The sequence below is a fragment of the Atractosteus spatula genome, chromosome 25 (genome assembly GCF_055471065.1).
Source record: "Atractosteus spatula isolate fAtrSpa1 chromosome 25, fAtrSpa1.hap1, whole genome shotgun sequence".
In the NCBI taxonomy this organism is placed as follows: domain Eukaryota; kingdom Metazoa; phylum Chordata; class Actinopteri; order Semionotiformes; family Lepisosteidae; genus Atractosteus; species Atractosteus spatula.
The window spans coordinates 14,539,335-14,563,718 of NC_142730.1; the positions used below are offsets into that span (position 1 = coordinate 14,539,335).

At 46.0% G+C, this 24,384-nt stretch overlaps 10 non-coding genes across 10 annotated transcripts; 5 read left to right on the forward strand and 5 right to left on the reverse strand.

Moving 5' to 3' along the window:
• Positions 1–2,205: 2,205 nt before the first annotated feature.
• On the reverse strand, positions 2,206–2,278 carry trnak-cuu (transfer RNA lysine (anticodon CUU)). Its single transcript has one exon. It is a non-coding gene; the product is annotated as a tRNA-Lys (tRNA).
• A 1,174-nt stretch (positions 2,279–3,452) lies between these two features.
• Positions 3,453–3,535, forward strand: trnal-cag (transfer RNA leucine (anticodon CAG)). The gene has a single exon. It is a non-coding gene; the product is annotated as a tRNA-Leu (tRNA).
• A 3,293-nt stretch (positions 3,536–6,828) lies between these two features.
• trnak-cuu (transfer RNA lysine (anticodon CUU)) lies at positions 6,829–6,901 on the reverse strand. The gene has a single exon. It is a non-coding gene; the product is annotated as a tRNA-Lys (tRNA).
• A 1,174-nt stretch (positions 6,902–8,075) lies between these two features.
• Positions 8,076–8,158, forward strand: trnal-cag (transfer RNA leucine (anticodon CAG)). Its single transcript has one exon. It is a non-coding gene; the product is annotated as a tRNA-Leu (tRNA).
• A 3,293-nt stretch (positions 8,159–11,451) lies between these two features.
• trnak-cuu (transfer RNA lysine (anticodon CUU)) lies at positions 11,452–11,524 on the reverse strand. Its single transcript has one exon. It is a non-coding gene; the product is annotated as a tRNA-Lys (tRNA).
• A 1,160-nt stretch (positions 11,525–12,684) lies between these two features.
• On the forward strand, positions 12,685–12,767 carry trnal-cag (transfer RNA leucine (anticodon CAG)). The gene has a single exon. It is a non-coding gene; the product is annotated as a tRNA-Leu (tRNA).
• A 4,685-nt stretch (positions 12,768–17,452) lies between these two features.
• On the reverse strand, positions 17,453–17,525 carry trnak-cuu (transfer RNA lysine (anticodon CUU)). Its single transcript has one exon. It is a non-coding gene; the product is annotated as a tRNA-Lys (tRNA).
• A 1,173-nt stretch (positions 17,526–18,698) lies between these two features.
• trnal-cag (transfer RNA leucine (anticodon CAG)) lies at positions 18,699–18,781 on the forward strand. Its single transcript has one exon. It is a non-coding gene; the product is annotated as a tRNA-Leu (tRNA).
• Positions 18,782–22,994: 4,213 nt separating this feature from the next.
• Positions 22,995–23,067, reverse strand: trnak-cuu (transfer RNA lysine (anticodon CUU)). Its single transcript has one exon. It is a non-coding gene; the product is annotated as a tRNA-Lys (tRNA).
• A 1,175-nt stretch (positions 23,068–24,242) lies between these two features.
• trnal-cag (transfer RNA leucine (anticodon CAG)) lies at positions 24,243–24,325 on the forward strand. Its single transcript has one exon. It is a non-coding gene; the product is annotated as a tRNA-Leu (tRNA).
• Positions 24,326–24,384: the final 59 nt, after the last annotated feature.

The following is a 24,384-nucleotide window of genomic DNA, read 5'->3' on the forward strand; positions in this document are numbered from 1 at the left end:
TCCCCGCTCCGACACCAAAATGGAACTTCGTTAGGCAGAGAGAAAGCAACATCGGAGGAGCGTGAACAAGACTTTAGAAGCTGCTCCACACGGCACTTTGAATCGCAGACATAGCAGTGTTAGAGGCAGGAATCGCCTTTGCGAACGCGATGAGAAACAGAACGCAAGCTCAGGTCCTGCGGTTTAATAAGCAGGCACGGCTTTCATGCGACTGCACATTTCTTTTCTGGAGCGAGTTGACTTTCAGCTTCAAGAAATTCACACAACTTCCGAAATCCGAAATACAAATCTGGCTCATCGCTGCACAAGAAATGCCGCCGGCTGGCAAGAAAATGACAGCGATGTTTTTCCTTAACGACAAACTTCCGATGGAGAAAAACAACGGCGGTGTGTCGTGGAAATTTAACTATCAAGGAAGCCACAAGAGAGAGTTCTCACCTGAGTAAGGTCTTTATTTCAATATTGCAATATTGGGAGCCCTGTTGCCACTTCGCAAAGTGCAACCGGAGACTCAATTTGTTACAAGCAGTACAGGGTTTTTATAAGACGTTGCGCTGTAAAAAAGCTCAGTGCTTTGTCCCTTCAAAAGCTTCCCCTTTCCCTAAGACAAAACAGATTACAACATAGAACGAGAGAAGAAGCACTAGATTTGTTATTCAAAGCTTATCAGTTACTTTCGGCTAATTCTAACGACCCAGACAGCATATATTGTTTTGGTACATTGTCTACTAAAGTTACCCAAACAGTGTACTTTGTTGACGCACTGTTTTCTAAAATTCTGCACGTACTGTAGCACAGCAATTACATCCTTGAAATATATTATCTAAAAGCACCAATATATTTTTTTCAAAGCTCTCTACATTTTAAGAATCAATTTACTTATTAGATTTCCACTTCAGGTGCGTGTCTGTCGGCTTGATTCAGTTTAATGCAAGTATTCATTCTCTTTCTGGAACATACAGCTTGCGACAGATGAAATACAATTCTTGGCTTTTCTGGGTGGGTGCAGAAGAAATCCTGCCGGCTGCTTCTGGAAAAGAATTCCAGCCTTTTTTACTCTTTAACCAGAAACTTGCGAATGATACAAAGCAAGCGGGGGGCGTTTCTGTGCAGCTGTTAACTGAACGGCTGCTGGTTCAAGCCCACCCAGGGCTTGTTCCGATTTCAACATCATGCCCCCTAAAGGTAGACTGGATTTCTTTGCGAAACATTCACCCTTTGGACATTTCAGGAAAGGTGCGTGTCGATGCAAGACTTGAAAAGCTTTCCATACAACGAAAAAAATAGTGCTTTTGATTGAAGGAAACGGCAAGAGCAGTTTGAGCAGCTCTGGCCTCTCAAGCGCTTTACAAAGTGATCGGCACCTCGATAGGCAGTTTAGAAGGCTGAGAATGATGCTGGAAGCACAGCGACGTTCTAAAACCAGCGCTTGAAAAGCATCTGCATACATAAAATGTCCATTTCTCAAAAGCTAAATCTGCAGCTTCAGAAGATTGTCAGCTGTATGTTTTCGTTCTTTGTTTCCTTTTTTTACATGACAAGCTTTCGAGAAATGAACTGTCGTTTGTGATGAAGGCTGCATTCGAAATTGTGCATCTAGCTTAGTTCAATGAAATCGGAACGTGCGCCTGTCTCAAACGGATGGCTCTTTGCAGGCACACTACGGAAACCTGCGGGCGCAAGTTGGGAGAAGTGACTCTTGCAGAGTGTCGAGCTTCGAGAACAGGACTCCGCTCAGGAAGATATTGCCACGTGTTGAAGAGTTGCTTTTCGCCTTTTCTTTCCCATATTTTTCCAGTGCGGTTCAAAATGTTACGTACGTACGTGTTACCTGCAAAATCACAGTGAAACTGTTATGGCGAAAAGATTCCAAATAGTTATTGTATTAGAATAGCTCTGCAATTTCTTAGCCTTCGTACACGCAGTGTTTAAGGAAAGGCTAGAGTAAATGAAACTGTAAATAGACAGGAGCTCTTATCAGTTTTCATACAAGTTATGATGGCTGCAGCTCCTATCTGCGTCAGAGTGACCGGAGCCAACGGATTGTCTGCGGAACCTTTGATTTATCTCTCGGGCAAAGAGCTAGATAAGCCCTTTTCATCTCAGTTTCATCACACCTGTGCATTAAAGTTTAGTGCTCGGTACCATCAAGGTGTAAGAGGGTCAAGGATGAGCACGAAACTTTGTTAATAAGGAGACGGGCACCGCCCAACGTGGGGCTCGAACCCACGACCCTGAGATTAAGAGTCTCATGCTCTACCGACTGAGCTAGCCGGGCGCCAGGGAAGCAAGGGGTTAACGTGTCCCTGTTGACGTCAATTGGACAAGGTATACTTCCTGGCTTTTCATCATGTGGTGACCGGATTCGAGAGTAGCACACCCTGTTCTTTGTTGATTACTGTACCTCAAGCAGCGCAAATGTCAGTAATCATTGAAATGTACGACCTACAATCTCCTCAGCATGCCCGCGTGGACTCCTCTGTGATCATCCTTCTACGTTCTGCTGTAGTTTTCATGCAAGTGAAAACCGTGCTCCAAATAACAACGGCACAGTTGTATCCTGCGGTAAGCATTCTTCTAATTCCATCGTTTTGCTCCAGGGAAAAGGTAGCGCATCATAGTGTTGATATTCCAAGGTCTCAGAGTCCGTATTGGATGGCTTGGATGCAGACATCGCTCAGAGCTCCCAGTATGATTTTCCCGAGTTCAGTTTTGCAGTGTCTTAGTGCTTTCCTGCTTCCAGTGGGTCTTTGAATGCTCTGCTAAGTAGAGACGTGACATAATTACTAATGCGACCGACTGTGCTGGCTGTTCCTGGTTAATAATGATTAATGCGAGAAATCAATATAAACATAACTGCTTCGATTTCGAGGTTCACTTGAAGCATTCGAAGAAACTATCAAAGATCTCAGAACAACCGAAGACACATTTGGTCATCTCCGTATTGGTGAAGATGAAAGAGTCCCGCAAGTGTCAAGCTTGCACAAACACACACGAGAGAGAAACTCAGAACAGAACTTAAGGAAAGGGAGATCCACACTACTTTAATGCACTTTGCTAACCCAATGGAATGCTTATGAACCATGCGTAAGACACATGTAGCAGAGGATGGTTTCGATCCATCGACCTCTGGGTTATGGGCCCAGCACACTTCCGCTGCGCCACTCTGCTGACGGCCATCCTACGCGTTCCACCTAACTGCTCTTTGTATTTCCTACATAAGTGATGAAAGAGTTGAAAGTTTCAGTGACAAACGCAGACGTCACTTTGAGCGCTTGGTGTTTTGTAGCACAAATCATCACACGCTGCTCTACACTGGATTATAAAGGCCGACACATTTTCCAAACATTTTAATGCTGGAGTCACACTGTAGTATTAATAACAGTGCGATACTCGAAGAGCGTAGTGGGATCGCGGTGGCTCATCAGACCGCTTTGGGGGAGAGGGCTGGCGTCAGGATGGCCGAGCGGTCTAAGGCGCTGCGTTCAGGTCGCAGTCTCCCCTGGAGGCGTGGGTTCGAATCCCACTCCTGACAAAAAGCTTGCTCCATTCCCTCTCCAGTCGGGTGCACATGGGTGAAGCAGCCTGACGTAGGAGATGTGCACCTATGGGCACGCGCGTGTCCCATACCTCTCCTGATTTAGCTCGTACTCCATAGGATGGAAGCGGCTGCTCTGGCTTTTTCACTCGAATATAATCTGATCGCAACAGAAGGCCGTGCAGCCCAGTGCTGGTTTAAGAATGCCTCGTGTCTTCAGGCCCCTATTCCATCAGGTTACCCCTTTGGAATAGTCGTCCGAAAATGACGGAAAAGGAGAAGCACGTAAGCTCCCACAAACTGCGTTAGCATTAGCGGTTGGAATCTGATGGGAGAAAAGCAACCCGGCTCGCCGTCAAGCAATCCATCCCTGGTCTCCCACGTGACGGGCGGGAATACGCACCACTATACTAACGAGGAGCGCTTGCTTGGCGCTTGAAGACACTTCCTCTTGCGGCTACTACTGTTTCCGGTTTCGCCTTTTATTTTCATTCCTCCCAGAGGAGCGCATGAAAACGTTTCCATCTGCGCCATCCTCACCCCTCCACTGCTATGGTCACTGCTCCTCCTGGTGCACTGCAAACACCTATTCAGTCGGTTCTTTCAGTTTGAATAATTAGATCTTCAAAGGCTGGAAGTAGGGCGCAAGGCATGCCAATGCCAAAAGCGTGGTTGTCTGCTTCCAAGTGTGAAATGTCGCTGGGGGACGCTGAAGACATGACTTCCAAGGCAGCAGGTCCAAGCGATTTAGCGTTTGTACAAGAAGCAGGAAGAGAGAAACGGCACTCCGCCTTTTTCTGGGCAGGCGCACGGCGACACGAGAAGGACGCCGTAGTCGGCAGGATTCGACCCGCCGCGGGGAGAGCCCAATGGCTTTCTAGTCCATCGCCTTAACCGCTCGGCCACAACTACAGGGAGCGCCGCCGCCACCGTCTTGCGATCATTTAACACGGAGGGCGAGGCGGCGGAGGTAACCTTTTTCAACGTCGCTCTCCGTTTCAAAAAAAAAAAAGGCAAATGACATGCTAGCACTCAGACACCCCTCAGAAGATTGAAGGGTGGCTTAAAGCTGGAATGATTAGGTCTCCCCGCTCCGACACCAAAATGGAACTTCGTTAGGCAGAGAGAAAGCAACATCGGAGGAGCGTGAACAAGACTTTAGAAGCTGCTCCACACGGCACTTTGAATCGCAGACATAGCAGTGTTAGAGGCAGGAATCGCCTTTGCGAACGCGATGAGAAACAGAACGCAAGCTCAGGTCCTGCGGTTTAATAAGCAGGCACGGCTTTCATGCGACTGCACATTTCTTTTCTGGAGCGAGTTGACTTTCAGCTTCAAGAAATTCACACAACTTCCGAAATCCGAAATACAAATCTGGCTCATCGCTGCACAAGAAATGCCGCCGGCTGGCAAGAAAATGACAGCGATGTTTTTCCTTAACGACAAACTTCCGATGGAGAAAAACAACGGCGGTGTGTCGTGGAAATTTAACTATCAAGGAAGCCACAAGAGAGAGTTCTCACCTGAGTAAGGTCTTTATTTCAATATTGCAATATTGGGAGCCCTGTTGCCACTTCGCAAAGTGCAACCGGAGACTCAATTTGTTACAAGCAGTACAGGGTTTTTATAAGACGTTGCGCTGTAAAAAAGCTCAGTGCTTTGTCCCTTCAAAAGCTTCCCCTTTCCCTAAGACAAAACAGATTACAACATAGAACGAGAGAAGAAGCACTAGATTTGTTATTCAAAGCTTATCAGTTACTTTCGGCTAATTCTAACGACCCAGACAGCATATATTGTTTTGGTACATTGTCTTCTAAAGTTACCCAAACAGTGTACTTTGTTGACGCACTGTTTTCTAAAATTCTGCACGTACTGTAGCACAGCAATTACATCCTTGAAATATATTATCTAAAAGCACCAATATATTTTTTTCAAAGCTCTCTACATTTTAAGAATCAATTTACTTATTAGATTTCCACTTCAGGTGCGTGTCTGTCGGCTTGATTCAGTTTAATGCAAGTATTCATTCTCTTTCTGGAACATACAGCTTGCGACAGATGAAATACAATTCTTGGCTTTTCTGGGTGGGTGCAGAAGAAATCCTGCCGGCTGCTTCTGGAAAAGAATTCCAGCCTTTTTTACTCTTTAACCAGAAACTTGCGAATGATACAAAGCAAGCGGGGGGCGTTTCTGTGCAGCTGTTAACTGAACGGCTGCTGGTTCAAGCCCACCCAGGGCTTGTTCCGATTTCAACATCATGCCCCCTAAAGGTAGACTGGATTTCTTTGCGAAACATTCACCCTTTGGACATTTCAGGAAAGGTGCGTGTCGATGCAAGACTTGAAAAGCTTTCCATACAACGAAAAAAATAGTGCTTTTGATTGAAGGAAACGGCAAGAGCAGTTTGAGCAGCTCTGGCCTCTCAAGCGCTTTACAAAGTGATCGGCACCTCGATAGGCAGTTTAGAAGGCTGAGAATGATGCTGGAAGCACAGCGACGTTCTAAAACCAGCGCTTGAAAAGCATCTGCATACATAAAATGTCCATTTCTCAAAAGCTAAATCTGCAGCTTCAGAAGATTGTCAGCTGTATGTTTTCGTTCTTTGTTTCCTTTTTTTACATGACAAGCTTTCGAGAAATGAACTGTCGTTTGTGATGAAGGCTGCATTCGAAATTGTGCATCTAGCTTAGTTCAATGAAATCGGAACGTGCGCCTGTCTCAAACGGATGGCTCTTTGCAGGCACACTACGGAAACCTGCGGGCGCAAGTTGGGAGAAGTGACTCTTGCAGAGTGTCGAGCTTCGAGAACAGGACTCCGCTCAGGAAGATATTGCCACGTGTTGAAGAGTTGCTTTTCGCCATTTCTTTCCCATATTTTTCCAGTGCGGTTCAAAATGTTACGTACGTACGTGTTACCTGCAAAATCACAGTGAAACTGTTATGGCGAAAAGATTCCAAATAGTTATTGTATTAGAATAGCTCTGCAATTTCTTAGCCTTCGTACACGCAGTGTTTAAGGAAAGGCTAGAGTAAATGAAACTGTAAATAGACAGGAGCTCTTATCAGTTTTCATACAAGTTATGATGGCTGCAGCTCCTATCTGCGTCAGAGTGACCGGAGCCAACGGATTGTCTGCGGAACCTTTGATTTATCTCTCGGGCAAAGAGCTAGATAAGCCCTTTTCATCTCAGTTTCATCACACCTGTGCATTAAAGTTTAGTGCTCGGTACCATCAAGGTGTAAGAGGGTCAAGGATGAGCACGAAACTTTGTTAATAAGGAGACGGGCACCGCCCAACGTGGGGCTCGAACCCACGACCCTGAGATTAAGAGTCTCATGCTCTACCGACTGAGCTAGCCGGGCGCCAGGGAAGCAAGGGGTTAACGTGTCCCTGTTGACGTCAATTGGACAAGGTATACTTCCTGGCTTTTCATCATGTGGTGACCGGATTCGAGAGTAGCACACCCTGTTCTTTGTTGATTACTGTACCTCAAGCAGCGCAAATGTCAGTAATCATTGAAATGTACGACCTACAATCTCCTCAGCATGCCCGCGTGGACTCCTCTGTGATCATCCTTCTACGTTCTGCTGTAGTTTTCATGCAAGTGAAAACCGTGCTCCAAATAACAACGGCACAGTTGTATCCTGCGGTAAGCATTCTTCTAATTCCATCGTTTTGCTCCAGGGAAAAGGTAGCGCATCATAGTGTTGATATTCCAAGGTCTCAGAGTCCGTATTGGATGGCTTGGATGCAGACATCGCTCAGAGCTCCCAGTATGATTTTCCCGAGTTCAGTTTTGCAGTGTCTTAGTGCTTTCCTGCTTCCAGTGGGTCTTTGAATGCTCTGCTAAGTAGAGACGTGACATAATTACTAATGCGACCGACTGTGCTGGCTGTTCCTGGTTAATAATGATTAATGCGAGAAATCAATATAAACATAACTGCTTCGATTTCGAGGTTCACTTGAAGCATTCGAAGAAACTATCAAAGATCTCAGAACAACCGAAGACACATTTGGTCATCTCCGTATTGGTGAAGATGAAAGAGTCCCGCAAGTGTCAAGCTTGCACAAACACACACGAGAGAGAAACTCAGAACAGAACTTAAGGAAAGGGAGATCCACACTACTTTAATGCACTTTGCTAACCCAATGGAATGCTTATGAACCATGCGTAAGACACATGTAGCAGAGGATGGTTTCGATCCATCGACCTCTGGGTTATGGGCCCAGCACACTTCCGCTGCGCCACTCTGCTGACGGCCATCCTACGCGTTCCACCTAACTGCTCTTTGTATTTCCTACATAAGTGATGAAAGAGTTGAAAGTTTCAGTGACAAACGCAGACGTCACTTTGAGCGCTTGGTGTTTTGTAGCACAAATCATCACACGCTGCTCTACACTGGATTATAAAGGCCGACACATTTTCCAAACATTTTAATGCTGGAGTCACACTGTAGTATTAATAACAGTGCGATACTCGAAGAGCGTAGTGGGATCGCGGTGGCTCATCAGACCGCTTTGGGGGGGAGGGCTGGCGTCAGGATGGCCGAGCGGTCTAAGGCGCTGCGTTCAGGTCGCAGTCTCCCCTGGAGGCGTGGGTTCGAATCCCACTCCTGACAAAAAGCTTGCTCCATTCCCTCTCCAGTCGGGTGCACATGGGTGAAGCAGCCTGACGTAGGAGACGTGCACCTATGGGCACGCGCGTGTCCCATACCTCTCCTGATTTAGCTCGTACTCCATAGGATGGAAGCGGCTGCTCTGGCTTTTTCACTCGAATATAATCTGATCGCAACAGAAGGCCGTGCAGCCCAGTGCTGGTTTAAGAATGCCTCGTGTCTTCAGGCCCCTATTCCATCAGGTTACCCCTTTGGAATAGTCGTCCGAAAATGACGGAAAAGGAGAAGCACGTAAGCTCCCACAAACTGCGTTAGCATTAGCGGTTGGAATCTGATGGGAGAAAAGCAACCCGGCTCGCCGTCAAGCAATCCATCCCTGGTCTCCCACGTGACGGGCGGGAATACGCACCACTATACTAACGAGGAGCGCTTGCTTGGCGCTTGAAGACACTTCCTCTTGCGGCTACTACTGTTTCCGGTTTCGCCTTTTATTTTCATTCCTCCCAGAGGAGCGCATGAAAACGTTTCCATCTGCGCCATCCTCACCCCTCCACTGCTATGGTCACTGCTCCTCCTGGTGCACTGCAAACACCTATTCAGTCGGTTCTTTCAGTTTGAATAATTAGATCTTCAAAGGCTGGAAGTAGGGCGCAAGGCATGCCAATGCCAAAAGCGTGGTTGTCTGCTTCCAAGTGTGAAATGTCGCTGGGGGACGCTGAAGACATGACTTCCAAGGCAGCAGGTCCAAGCGATTTAGCGTTTGTACAAGAAGCAGGAAGAGAGAAACGGCACTCCGCCTTTTTCTGGGCAGGCGCACGGCGACACGAGAAGGACGCCGTAGTCGGCAGGATTCGACCCGCCGCGGGGAGAGCCCAATGGCTTTCTAGTCCATCGCCTTAACCGCTCGGCCACAACTACAGGGAGCGCCGCCGCCACCGTCTTGCGATCATTTAACACGGAGGGCGAGGCGGCGGAGGTAACCTTTTTCAACGTCGCTCTCCGTTTCAAAAAAAAAAAAGGCAAATGACATGCTAGCACTCAGACACCCCTCAGAAGATTGAAGGGTGGCTTAAAGCTGGAATGATTAGGTCTCCCCGCTCCGACACCAAAATGGAACTTCGTTAGGCAGAGAGAAAGCAACATCGGAGGAGCGTGAACAAGACTTTAGAAGCTGCTCCACACGGCACTTTGAATCGCAGACATAGCAGTGTTAGAGGCAGGAATCGCCTTTGCGAACGCGATGAGAAACAGAACGCAAGCTCAGGTCCTGCGGTTTAATAAGCAGGCACGGCTTTCATGCGACTGCACATTTCTTTTCTGGAGCGAGTTGACTTTCAGCTTCAAGAAATTCACACAACTTCCGAAATCCGAAATACAAATCTGGCTCATCGCTGCACAAGAAATGCCGCCGGCTGGCAAGAAAATGACAGCGATGTTTTTCCTTAACGACAAACTTCCGATGGAGAAAAACAACGGCGGTGTGTCGTGGAAATTTAACTATCAAGGAAGCCACAAGAGAGAGTTCTCACCTGAGTAAGGTCTTTATTTCAATATTGCAATATTGGGAGCCCTGTTGCCACTTCGCAAAGTGCAACCGGAGACTCAATTTGTTACAAGCAGTACAGGGTTTTTATAAGACGTTGCGCTGTAAAAAAGCTCAGTGCTTTGTCCCTTCAAAAGCTTCCCCTTTCCCTAAGACAAAACAGATTACAACATAGAACGAGAGAAGAAGCACTAGATTTGTTATTCAAAGCTTATCAGTTACTTTCGGCTAATTCTAACGACCCAGACAGCATATATTGTTTTGGTACATTGTCTTCTAAAGTTACCCAAACAGTGTACTTTGTTGACGCACTGTTTTCTAAAATTCTGCACGTACTGTAGCACAGCAATTACATCCTTGAAATATATTATCTAAAAGCACCAATATATTTTTTTCAAAGCTCTCTACATTTTAAGAATCAATTTACTTATTAGATTTCCACTTCAGGTGCGTGTCTGTCGGCTTGATTCAGTTTAATGCAAGTATTCATTCTCTTTCTGGAACATACAGCTTGCGACAGATGAAATACAATTCTTGGCTTTTCTGGGTGGGTGCAGAAGAAATCCTGCCGGCTGCTTCTGGAAAAGAATTCCAGCCTTTTTTACTCTTTAACCAGAAACTTGCGAATGATACAAAGCAAGCGGGGGGCGTTTCTGTGCAGCTGTTAACTGAACGGCTGCTGGTTCAAGCCCACCCAGGGCTTGTTCCGATTTCAACATCATGCCCCCTAAAGGTAGACTGGATTTCTTTGCGAAACATTCACCCTTTGGACATTTCAGGAAAGGTGCGTGTCGATGCAAGACTTGAAAAGCTTTCCATACAACGAAAAAAATAGTGCTTTTGATTGAAGGAAACGGCAAGAGCAGTTTGAGCAGCTCTGGCCTCTCAAGCGCTTTACAAAGTGATCGGCACCTCGATAGGCAGTTTAGAAGGCTGAGAATGATGCTGGAAGCACAGCGACGTTCTAAAACCAGCGCTTGAAAAGCATCTGCATACATAAAATGTCCATTTCTCAAAAGCTAAATCTGCAGCTTCAGAAGATTGTCAGCTGTATGTTTTCGTTCTTTGTTTCCTTTTTTTACATGACAAGCTTTCGAGAAATGAACTGTCGTTTGTGATGAAGGCTGCATTCGAAATTGTGCATCTAGCTTAGTTCAATGAAATCGGAACGTGCGCCTGTCTCAAACGGATGGCTCTTTGCAGGCACACTACGGAAACCTGCGGGCGCAAGTTGGGAGAAGTGACTCTTGCAGAGTGTCGAGCTTCGAGAACAGGACTCCGCTCAGGAAGATATTGCCACGTGTTGAAGAGTTGCTTTTCGCCATTTCTTTCCCATATTTTTCCAGTGCGGTTCAAAATGTTACGTACGTACGTGTTACCTGCAAAATCACAGTGAAACTGTTATGGCGAAAAGATTCCAAATAGTTATTGTATTAGAATAGCTCTGCAATTTCTTAGCCTTCGTACACGCAGTGTTTAAGGAAAGGCTAGAGTAAATGAAACTGTAAATAGACAGGAGCTCTTATCAGTTTTCATACAAGTTATGATGGCTGCAGCTCCTATCTGCGTCAGAGTGACCGGAGCCAACGGATTGTCTGCGGAACCTTTGATTTATCTCTCGGGCAAAGAGCTAGATAAGCCCTTTTCATCTCAGTTTCATCACACCTGTGCATTAAAGTTTAGTGCTCGGTACCATCAAGGTGTAAGAGGGTCAAGGATGAGCACGAAACTTTGTTAATAAGGAGACGGGCACCGCCCAACGTGGGGCTCGAACCCACGACCCTGAGATTAAGAGTCTCATGCTCTACCGACTGAGCTAGCCGGGCGCCAGGGAAGCAAGGGGTTAACGTGTCCCTGTTGACGTCAATTGGACAAGGTATACTTCCTGGCTTTTCATCATGTGGTGACCGGATTCGAGAGTAGCACACCCTGTTCTTTGTTGATTACTGTACCTCAAGCAGCGCAAATGTCAGTAATCATTGAAATGTACGACCTACAATCTCCTCAGCATGCCCGCGTGGACTCCTCTGTGATCATCCTTCTACGTTCTGCTGTAGTTTTCATGCAAGTGAAAACCGTGCTCCAAATAACAACGGCACAGTTGTATCCTGCGGTAAGCATTCTTCTAATTCCATCGTTTTGCTCCAGGGAAAAGGTAGCGCATCATAGTGTTGATATTCCAAGGTCTCAGAGTCCGTATTGGATGGCTTGGATGCAGACATCGCTCAGAGCTCCCAGTATGATTTTGCCGAGTTCAGTTTTGCAGTGTCTTAGTGCTTTCCTGCTTCCAGTGGGTCTTTGAATGCTCTGCTAAGTAGAGACGTGACATAATTACTAATGCGACCGACTGTGCTGGCTGTTCCTGGTTAATAATGATTAATGCGAGAAATCAATATAAACATAACTGCTTCGATTTCGAGGTTCACTTGAAACATTCGAAGAAACTATCAAAGATCTCAGAACAACCGAAGACACATTTGGTCATCTCCGTATTGGTGAAGATGAAAGAGTCCCGCAAGTGTCAAGCTTGCACAAACACACACGAGAGAGAAACTCAGAACAGAACTTAAGGAAAGGGAGATCCACACTACTTTAATGCACTTTGCTAACCCAATGGAATGCTTATGAACCATGCGTAAGACACATGTAGCAGAGGATGGTTTCGATCCATCGACCTCTGGGTTATGGGCCCAGCACACTTCCGCTGCGCCACTCCTACGCGTTCCACCTAACTGCTCTTTGTATTTCCTACATAAGTGATGAAAGAGTTGAAAGTTTCAGTGACAAACGCAGACGTCACTTTGAGCGCTTGGTGTTTTGTAGCACAAATCATCACACGCTGCTCTACACTGGATTATAAAGGCCGACACATTTTCCAAACATTTTAATGCTGGAGTCACACTGTAGTATTAATAACAGTGCGATACTCGAAGAGCGTAGTGGGATCGCGGTGGCTCATCAGACCGCTTTGGGGGAGAGGGCTGGCGTCAGGATGGCCGAGCGGTCTAAGGCGCTGCGTTCAGGTCGCAGTCTCCCCTGGAGGCGTGGGTTCGAATCCCACTCCTGACAAAAAGCTTGCTCCATTCCCTCTCCAGTCGGGTGCACATGGGTGAAGCAGCCTGACGTAGGAGACGTGCACCTATAGGCACGCGCGTGTCCCATACCTCTCCTGATTTAGCTCGTACTCCATAGGATGGAAGCGGCTGCTCTGGCTTTTTCACTCGAATATAATCTGATCGCAACAGAAGGCCGTGCAGCCCAGTGCTGGTTTAAGAATGCCTCGTGTCTTCAGGCCCCTATTCCATCAGGTTACCCCTTTGGAATAGTCGTCCGAAAATGACGGAAAAGGAGAAGCACGTAAGCTCCCACAAACTGCGTTAGCATTAGCGGTTGGAATCTGATGGGAGAAAAGCAACCCGGCTCGCCGTCAAGCAATCCATCCCTGGTCTCCCACGTGACGGGCGGGAATACGCACCACTATACTAACGAGGAGCGCTTGCTTGGCGCTTGAAGACACTTCCTCTTGCGGCTACTACTGTTTCCGGTTTCGCCTTTTATTTTCATTCCTCCCAGAGGAGCGCATGAAAACGTTTCCATCTGCGCCATCCTCACCCCTCCACTGCTATGGTCACTGCTCCTCCTGGTGCACTGCAAACACCTATTCAGTCGGTTCTTTCAGTTTGAATAATTAGATCTTCAAAGGCTGGAAGTAGGGCGCAAGGCATGCCAATGCCAAAAGCGTGGTTGTCTGCTTCCAAGTGTGAAATGTCGCTGGGGGACGCTGAAGACATGACTTCCAAGGCAGCAGGTCCAAGCGATTTAGCGTTTGTACAAGAAGCAGGAAGAGAGAAACGGCACTCCGCCTTTTTCTGGGCAGGCGCACGGCGACACGAGAAGGACGCCGTAGTCGGCAGGATTCGACCCGGCGCGGGGAGAGCCCAATGGCTTTCTAGTCCATCGCCTTAACCGCTCGGCCACAACTACAGGGAGCGCCGCCGCCGCCGTCTTGCGATCATTTAACACGGAGGGCGAGGCGGCGGAGGTAACCTTTTTCAACGTCGCTCTCCGTTTCAAAAAAAAAAAAGGCAAATGACATGCTAGCACTCAGACACCCCTCAGAAGATTGAAGGGTGGCTTAAAGCTGGAATGATTAGGTCTCCCCGCTCCGACACCAAAATGGAACTTCGTTAGGCACAGAGAAAGCAACATCGGAGGAGCGTGAACAAGGCTTTCGAAGCTGCTCCACACGGCACTTTGAATCGCAGACATAGCAGTGTTAGAGGCAGGAATCGCCTTTGCGAACGCGATGAGAAACAGAACGCAAGCTCAGGTCCTGCGGTTTAATAAGCAGGCACGGCTTTCATGCGACTGCACATTTCTTTTCTGGAGCGAGTTGACTTTCAGCTTCAAGAAATTCACACAACTTCCGAAATCCGAAATACAAATCTGGCTCATCGCTGCACAAGAAATGCCGCCGGCTGGCAAGAAAATGACAGCGATGTTTTTCCTTAACGACAAACTTCCGATGGAGAAAAACAACGGCGGTGTGTCGTGGAAATTTAACTATCAAGGAAGCCACAAGAGAGAGTTCTCACCTGAGTAAGGTCTTTATTTCAATATTGCAATATTGGGAGCCCTGTTGCCACTTCGCAAAGTGCAACCAGAGACTCAATTTGTCACAAGCAGTACAGGGTTTTTATAAGACGTTGCGCTGTAAAAAAGCTCAGTGCTTTGTCCCTTCAAAAACTTCCCCTTTCCCTAAGACAAAACAGATTACATCATAGAGCGAGAGAAGAAGCACTAGATTTGTTATTCAAAGCTTATCAGTTACTTTCGGCTAATTCTAACGAACCAGACAGCATATATTGTTTTGGTACATTGTCTTCTAAAGTAACCCAAACAGTGTACTTTGTTGACGCACTGTTTTCAAAAATTCTGCACGTACTGTAGCACAGCAATTACATCCTTGAAATATATTATCTAAAAGCACCAATATATTTTTTTCAAAGCTCTCTACATTTTAAGAATCAATTTACTTATTAGATTTCCACTTCAATTCCCTCCTTTTTATTCTTGAAAATGATTAAAAGTTAGATTCTTCATATGGACTCCCAGGAGTCTCCCATACTTCGGATTCTTGCGTTCTTATCAGAACATACTGATGCGCAAACATATTCATTACCATATTTGAAAAGCATTGGAATAATACATGTCATATAGCAACATAAAAACAGGAAGACAAGTATCACAGCCCCTATAATCGGTGTTAGTAACTTAAAGAAAAACATTTCCCCTGGCCCAAACAGTGATTCTAACCAGGAGAGAAATGGGTGAGGCTGTAGAATGAGGCATTAAAGCACATACATAACAAGATGCATTACATTTCTTTAACTTTAACTGTTCTTCTAGTTGTTGTATCTGCCTGGTACTAAAACTACCATTTTCTGGAAAACCTAACTTACTCCACGATGGAAGACACTTTATTCCCCTTTCTCCAAATTCCCTGTACATGTACTTCGCTGGACCGCTCGGTCCTGTTTCCGTCTTCGAATTTTCATTTCCCATTTTTACCGATCGGTGCCTTACTTTAGAACCTTATCACATTAACTACTCCGCAGAGCAAAAACCACACGTCTGTGTTAAGATAAGTTCTTTATGAGTCCCGGACTCATCAAACCCGCGTGAGAACACCCTCACCGGCCTGCTCTTTCTCTGCTATAAGACCACAGAAAAAATTCTTATAAATCGTCTTAAAACAAAAGTTCGTTAAAAGGATCACTTACTGACGTCAGACAGCCGTGAATTCTCCAGACGCGTCTCAGGAAGGACAAACAGTTTATCCTCCGAGGTTCGTCCAATTTGCTAAAATTGTCCGGCTCCGGATGGAGTTTCAGCAGCCGTCCGCGCTCAGGTTAGTGTCCCATCTGGGGTGCCAATTCTGTCGTGGAAATTTAACTATCAAGGAAGCCACAAGAGAGAGTTCTCACCTGAGTAAGGTCTTTATTTCAATATTGCAATATTGGGAGCCCTGTTGCCACTTCGCAAAGTGCAACCGGAGACTCAATTTGTTACAAGCAGTACAGGGTTTTTATAAGACGTTGCGCTGTAAAAAAGCTCAGTGCTTTGTCCCTTCAAAAGCTTCCCCTTTCCCTAAGACAAAACAGATTACAACATAGAACGAGAGAAGAAGCACTAGATTTGTTATTCAAAGCTTATCAGTTACTTTCGGCTAATTCTAACGACCCAGACAGCATATATTGTTTTGGTACATTGTCTTCTAAAGTTACCCAAACAGTGTACTTTGTTGACGCACTGTTTTCTAAAATTCTGCACGTACTGTAGCACAGCAATTACATCCTTGAAATATATTATCTAAAAGCACCAATATATTTTTTTCAAAGCTCTCTACATTTTAAGAATCAATTTACTTATTAGATTTCCACTTCAGGTGCGTGTCTGTCGGCTTGATTCAGTTTAATGCAAGTATTCATTCTCTTTCTGGAACATACAGCTTGCGACAGATGAAATACAATTCTTGGCTTTTCTGGGTGGGTGCAGAAGAAATCCTGCCGGCTGCTTCTGGAAAAGAATTCCAGCCTTTTTTACTCTTTAACCAGAAACTTGCGAATGATACAAAGCAAGCGGGGGGCGTTTCTGTGCAGCTGTTAACTGAACGGCTGCTGGTTCAAGCCCACCCAGGGCTTGTTCCGATTTCAACATCATGCCCCCTAAAGGTAGACTGGATTTCTTTGCGAAACATTCACCCTTTGGACATTTCAGGAAAGGTGCGTGTCGATGCAAGACTTGAAAAGCTTTCCATACAACGAAAAAAATAGTGCTTTTGATTGAAGGAAACGGCAAGAGCAGTTTGAGCAGCTCTGGCCTCTCAAGCGCTTTACAAAGTGATCGGCACCTCGATAGGCAGTTTAGAAGGCTGAGAATGATGCTGGAAGCACAGCGACGTTCTAAAACCAGCGCTTGAAAAGCATCTGCATACATAAAATGTCCATTTCTCAAAAGCTAAATCTGCAGCTTCAGAAGATTGTCAGCTGTATGTTTTCGTTCTTTGTTTCCTTTTTTTACATGACAAGCTTTCGAGAAATGAACTGTCGTTTGTGATGAAGGCTGCATTCGAAATTGTGCATCTAGCTTAGTTCAATGAAATCGGAACGTGCGCCTGTCTCAAACGGATGGCTCTTTGCAGGCACACTACGGAAACCTGCGGGCGCAAGTTGGGAGAAGTGACTCTTGCAGAGTGTCGAGCTTCGAGAACAGGACTCCGCTCAGGAAGATATTGCCACGTGTTGAAGAGTTGCTTTTCGCCATTTCTTTCCCATATTTTTCCAGTGCGGTTCAAAATGTTACGTACGTACGTGTTACCTGCAAAATCACAGTGAAACTGTTATGGCGAAAAGATTCCAAATAGTTATTGTATTAGAATAGCTCTGCAATTTCTTAGCCTTCGTACACGCAGTGTTTAAGGAAAGGCTAGAGTAAATGAAACTGTAAATAGACAGGAGCTCTTATCAGTTTTCATACAAGTTATGATGGCTGCAGCTCCTATCTGCGTCAGAGTGACCGGAGCCAACGGATTGTCTGCGGAACCTTTGATTTATCTCTCGGGCAAAGAGCTAGATAAGCCCTTTTCATCTCAGTTTCATCACACCTGTGCATTAAAGTTTAGTGCTCGGTACCATCAAGGTGTAAGAGGGTCAAGGATGAGCACGAAACTTTGTTAATAAGGAGACGGGCACCGCCCAACGTGGGGCTCGAACCCACGACCCTGAGATTAAGAGTCTCATGCTCTACCGACTGAGCTAGCCGGGCGCCAGGGAAGCAAGGGGTTAACGTGTCCCTGTTGACGTCAATTGGACAAGGTATACTTCCTGGCTTTTCATCATGTGGTGACCGGATTCGAGAGTAGCACACCCTGTTCTTTGTTGATTACTGTACCTCAAGCAGCGCAAATGTCAGTAATCATTGAAATGTACGACCTACAATCTCCTCAGCATGCCCGCGTGGACTCCTCTGTGATCATCCTTCTACGTTCTGCTGTAGTTTTCATGCAAGTGAAAACCGTGCTCCAAATAACAACGGCACAGTTGTATCCTGCGGTAAGCATTCTTCTAATTCCATCGTTTTGCTCCAGGGAAAAGGTAGCGCATCATAGTGTTGATATTCCAAGGTCTCAGAGTCCGTATTGGATGGCTTGGATGCAGACATCGCTCAGAGCTCCCAGTATGATTTTCCCGAGTTCAGTTTTGCAGTGTCTTAGTGCTTTCCTGCTTCCAGTGGGTCTTTGAATGCTCTGCTAAGTAGAGACGTGACATAATTACTAATGCGACCGACTGTGCTGGCTGTTCCTGGTTAATAATGATTAATGCGAGAAATCAATATAAACATAACTGCTTCGATTTCGAGGTTCACTTGAAGCATTCGAAGAAACTATCAAAGATCTCAGAACAACCGAAGACACATTTGGTCATCTCCGTATTGGTGAAGATGAAAGAGTCCCGCAAGTGTCAAGCTTGCACAAACACACACGAGAGAGAAACTCAGAACAGAACTTAAGGAAAGGGAGATCCACACTACTTTAATGCACTTTGCTAACCCAATGGAATGCTTATGAACCATGCGTAAGACACATGTAGCAGAGGATGGTTTCGATCCATCGACCTCTGGGTTATGGGCCCAGCACACTTCCGCTGCGCCACTCTGCTGACGGCCATCCTACGCGTTCCACCTAACTGCTCTTTGTATTTCCTACATAAGTGATGAAAGAGTTGAAAGTTCAGTGACAAACGCAGACGTCACTTTGAGCGCTTGGTGTTTTGTAGCACAAATCATCATACGCTGCTCTACACTGGATTATAAAGGCCGACACATTTTCCAAACATTTTAATGCTGGAGTCACACTGTAGTATTAATAACAGTGCGATACTCGAAGAGCGTAGTGGGATCGCGGTGGCTCATCAGACCGCTTTGGGGGAGAGGGCTGGCGTCAGGATGGCCGAGCGGTCTAAGGCGCTGCGTTCAGGTCGCAGTCTCCCCTGGAGGCGTGGGTTCGAATCCCACTCCTGACAAAAAGCTTGCTCCATTCCCTCTCCAGTCGGGTGCACATGGGTGAAGCAGCCTGACGTAGGAGACGTGCACCTATAGGCACGCGCGTGTCCCATACCTCTCCTGATTTAGCTCGTACTCCATAGGATGGAAGCGGCTGCTCTGGCTTTTTCACTCGAATATAATCTGATCGCAACAGAAGGCCGTGCAGCCCAGTGCTGGTTTAAGAATGCCTCGTGTCTTCAGGCCCCTATTCCATCAGGTTACCCCTTTGGAATAGTCGTCCGAAAATGACGGAAAAGGAGAAGCACGTAAGCTCCCACAAACTGCGTTAGCATTAGCGGTTGGAATCTGATGGGAGAAAAGCAACCCGGCTCGCCGTCAAGCAATCCATCCCTGGTCTCCCACGTGACGGGCGGGAATACGCACCACTATACTAACGAGGAGCGCTTGCTTGGCGCTTGAAGACACTTCCTCTTGCGGCTACTACTGTTTCCGGTTTCGCCTTTTATTTTCATTCCTCCCAGAGGAGCGCATGAAAACGTTTCCATCTGCGCCATCCTCACCCCTCCACTGCTATGGTCACTGCTCCTCCTGGTGCACTGCAAACACCTATTCAGTCGGTTCTTTCAGTTTGAATAATTAGATCTTCAAAGGCTGGAAGTAGGGCGCAAGGCATGCCAATGCCAAAAGCGTGGTTGTCTGCTTCCAAGTGTGAAATGTCGCTGGGGGACGCTGAAGACATGACTTCCAAGGCAGCAGGTCCAAGCGATTTAGCGTTTGTACAAGAAGCAGGAAGAGAGAAACGGCACTCCGCCTTTTTCTGGGCAGGCGCACGGCGACACGAGAAGGACGCCGTAGTCGGCAGGATTCGACCCGGCGCGGGGAGAGCCCAATGGCTTTCTAGTCCATCGCCTTAACCGCTCGGCCACAACTACAGGGAGCGCCGCCGCCGCCGTCTTGCGATCATTTAACACGGAGGGCGAGGCGGCGGAGGTAACCTTTTTCAACGTCGCTCTCCGTTTCAAAAAAAAAAAAGGCAAATGACATGCTAGCACTCAGACACCCCTCAGAAGATTGAAGGGTGGCTTAAAGCTGGAATGATTAGGTCTCCCCGCTCCGACACCAAAATGGAACTTCGTTAGGCACAGAGAAAGCAACATCGGAGGAGCGTGAACAAGGCTTTCGAAGCTGCTCCACACGGCACTTTGAATCGCAGACATAGCAGTGTTAGAGGCAGGAATCGCCTTTGCGAACGCGATGAGAAACAGAACGCAAGCTCAGGTCCTGCGGTTTAATAAGCAGGCACGGCTTTCATGCGACTGCACATTTCTTTTCTGGAGCGAGTTGACTTTCAGCTTCAAGAAATTCACACAACTTCTGAAATCCGAAATACAAATCTGGCTCATCGCTGCACAAGAAATGCCGCCGGCTGGCAAGAAAATGACAGCGATGTTTTTCCTTAACGACAAACTTCCGATGGAGAAAAACAACGGCGGTGTGTCGTGGAAATTTAACTATCAAGGAAGCCACAAGAGAGAGTTCTCACCTGAGTAAGGTCTTTATTTCAATATTGCAATATTGGGAGCCCTGTTGCCACTTCGCAAAGTGCAACCAGAGACTCAATTTGTCACAAGCAGTACAGGGTTTTTATAAGACGTTGCGCTGTAAAAAAGCTCAGTGCTTTGTCCCTTCAAAAACTTCCCCTTTCCCTAAGACAAAACAGATTACATCATAGAGCGAGAGAAGAAGCACTAGATTTGTTATTCAAAGCTTATCAGTTACTTTCGGCTAATTCTAACGAACCAGACAGCATATATTGTTTTGGTACATTGTCTTCTAAAGTAACCCAAACAGTGTACTTTGTTGACGCACTGTTTTCTAAAATTCTGCACGTACTGTAGCACAGCAATTACATCCTTGAAATATATTATCTAAAAGCACCAATATATTTTTTTCAAAGCTCTCTACATTTTAAGAATCAATTTACTTATTAGATTTCCACTTCAATTCCCTCCTTTTTATTCTTGAAAATGATTAAAAGTTAGATTCTTCATATGGACTCCCAGGAGTCTCCCATACTTCGGATTCTTGCGTTCTTATCAGAACATACTGATGCGCAAACATATTCATTACCATATTTGAAAAGCATTGGAATAATACATGTCATATAGCAACATAAAAACAGGAAGACAAGTATCACAGCCCCTATAATCGGTGTTAGTAACTTAAAGAAAAACATTCCCCCTGGCCCAAACAGTGATTCTAACCAGGAGAGAAATGGGTGAGGCTGTAGAATGAGGCATTAAAGCACATACATAACAAGATGCATTACATTTCTTTAACTTTAACTGTTCTTCTAGTTGTTGTATCTGCCTGGTACTAAAACTACCATTTTCTGGAAAACCTAACTTACTCCACGATGGAAGACACTTTATTCCCCTTTCTCCAAATTCCCTGTACATGTACTTCGCTGGACCGCTCGGTCCTGTTTCCGTCTTCGAATTTTCATTTCCCATTTTTACCGATCGGTGCCTTACTTTAGAACCTTATCACATTAACTACTCCGCAGAGCAAAAACCACACGTCTGTGTTAAGATAAGTTCTTTATGAGTCCCGGACTCATCAAACCCGCGTGAGAACACCCTCACCGGCCTGCTCTTTCTCTGCTATAAGACCACAGAAAAAATTCTTATAAATCGTCTTAAAACAAAAGTTCGTTAAAAGGATCACTTACTGACGTCAGACAGCCGTGAATTCTCCAGACGCGTCTCAGGAAGGACAAACAGTTTATCCTCCGAGGTTCGTCCAATTTGCTAAAATTGTCCGGCTCCGGATGGAGTTTCAGCAGCCGTCCGCGCTCAGGTTAGTGTCCCATCTGGGGTGCCAATTCTGTCGTGGAAATTTAACTATCAAGGAAGCCACAAGAGAGAGTTCTCACCTGAGTAAGGTCTTTATTTCAATATTGCAATATTGGGAGCCCTGTTGCCACTTCGCAAAGTGCAACCGGAGACTCAATTTGTTACAAGCAGTACAGGGTTTTTATAAGACGTTGCGCTGTAAAAAAGCTCAGTGCTTTGTCCCTTCAAAAGCTTCCCCTTTCCCTAAGACAAAACAGATTACAACATAGAACGAGAGAAGAAGCACTAGATTTGTTATTCAAAGCTTATCAGTTACTTTCGGCTAATTCTAACGACCCAGACAGCATATATTGTTTTGGTACATTGTCTTCTAAAGTTACCCAAACAGTGTACTTTGTTGACGCACTGTTTTCTAAAATTCTGCACGTACTGTAGCACAGCAATTACATCCTTGAAATATATTATCTAAAAGCACCAATATATTTTTTTCAAAGCTCTCTACATTTTAAGAATCAATTTACTTATTAGATTTCCACTTCAGGTGCGTGTCTGTCGGCTTGATTCAGTTTAATGCAAGTATTCATTCTCTTTCTGGAACATACAGCTTGCGACAGATGAAATACAATTCTTGGCTTTTCTGGGTGGGTGCAGAAGAAATCCTGCCGGCTGCTTCTGGAAAAGAATTCCAGCCTTTTTTACTCTTTAACCAGAAACTTGCGAATGATACAAAGCAAGCGGGGGGCGTTTCTGTGCAGCTGTTAACTGAACGGCTCGAAATTGTGCATCTAGCTTAGTTCAATGAAATCGGAACGTGCGCCTGTCTCAAACGGATGGCTCTTTGCAGGCACACTACGGAAACCTGCGGGCGCAAGTTGGGAGAAGTGACTCTTGCAGAGTGTCGAGCTTCGAGAACAGGACTCCGCTCAGGAAGATATTGCCACGTGTTGAAGAGTTGCTTTTCGCCATTTCTTTCCCATATTTTTCCAGTGCGGTTCAAAATGTTACGTACGTACGTGTTACCTGCAAAATCACAGTGAAACTGTTATGGCGAAAAGATTCCAAATAGTTATTGTATTAGAATAGCTCTGCAATTTCTTAGCCTTCGTACACGCAGTGTTTAAGGAAAGGCTAGAGTAAATGAAACTGTAAATAGACAGGAGCTCTTATCAGTTTTCATACAAGTTATGATGGCTGCAGCTCCTATCTGCGTCAGAGTGACCGGAGCCAACGGATTGTCTGCGGAACCTTTGATTTATCTCTCGGGCAAAGAGATAGATAAGCCCTTTTCATCTCAGTTTCATCACACCTGTGCATTAAAGTTTAGTGCTCGGTACCATCAAGGTGTAAGAGGGTCAAGGATGAGCACGAAACTCACCGCCCAACGTGGGGCTCGAACCCACGACCCTGAGATTAAGAGTCTCATGCTCTACCGACTGAGCTAGCCGGGCGCCAGGGAAGCAAGGGGTTAACGTGTCCCTGTTGACGTCAATTGGACAAGGTATACTTCCTGGCTTTTCATCATGTGGTGACCGGATTCGAGAGTAGCACACCCTGTTCTTTGTTGATTACTGTACCTCAAGCAGCGCAAATGTCAGTAATCATTGAAATGTACGACCTACAATCTCCTCAGCATGCCCGCGTGGACTCCTCTGTGATCATCCTTCTACGTTCTGCTGTAGTTTTCATGCAAGTGAAAACCGTGCTCCAAATAACAACGGCACAGTTGTATCCTGCGGTAAGCATTCTTCTAATTCCATCGTTTTGCTCCAGGGAAAAGGTAGCGCATCATAGTGTTGATATTCCAAGGTCTCAGAGTCCGTATTGGATGGCTTGGATGCAGACATCGCTCAGAGCTCCCAGTATGATTTTCCCGAGTTCAGTTTTGCAGTGTCTTAGTGCTTTCCTGCTTCCAGTGGGTCTTTGAATGCTCTGCTAAGTAGAGACGTGACATAATTACTAATGCGACCGACTGTGCTGGCTGTTCCTGGTTAATAATGATTAATGCGAGAAATCAATATAAACATAACTGCTTCGATTTCGAGGTTCACTTGAAGCATTCGAAGAAACTATCAAAGATCTCAGAACAACCGAAGACACATTTGGTCATCTCCGTATTGGTGAAGATGAAAGAGTCCCGCAAGTGTCAAGCTTGCACAAACACACACGAGAGAGAAACTCAGAACAGAACTTAAGGAAAGGGAGATCCACACTACTTTAATGCACTTTGCTAACCCAATGGAATGCTTATGAACCATGCGTAAGAAAACATGTAGCAGAGGATGGTTTCGATCCATCGACCTCTGGGTTATGGGCCCAGCACACTTCCGCTGCGCCACTCTGCTGACGGCCATCCTACGCGTTCCACCTAACTGCTCTTTGTATTTCCTACATAAGTGATGAAAGAGTTGAAAGTTTCAGTGACAAACGCAGACGTCACTTTGAGCGCTTGGTGTTTTGTAGCACAAATCATCACACGCTGCTCTACACTGGATTATAAAGGCCGACACATTTTCCAAACATTTTAATGCTGGAGTCACACTGTAGTATTAATAACAGTGCGATACTCGAAGAGCGTAGTGGGATCGCGGTGGCTCATCAGACCGCTTTGGGGGAGGGGGCTGGCGTCAGGATGGCCGAGCGGTCTAAGGCGCTGCGTTCAGGTCGCAGTCTCCCCTGGAGGCGTGGGTTCGAATCCCACTCCTGACAAAAAGCTTGCTCCGTTCCCTCTCCAGTCGGGTGCACATGGGTGAAGCAGCCTGACGTAG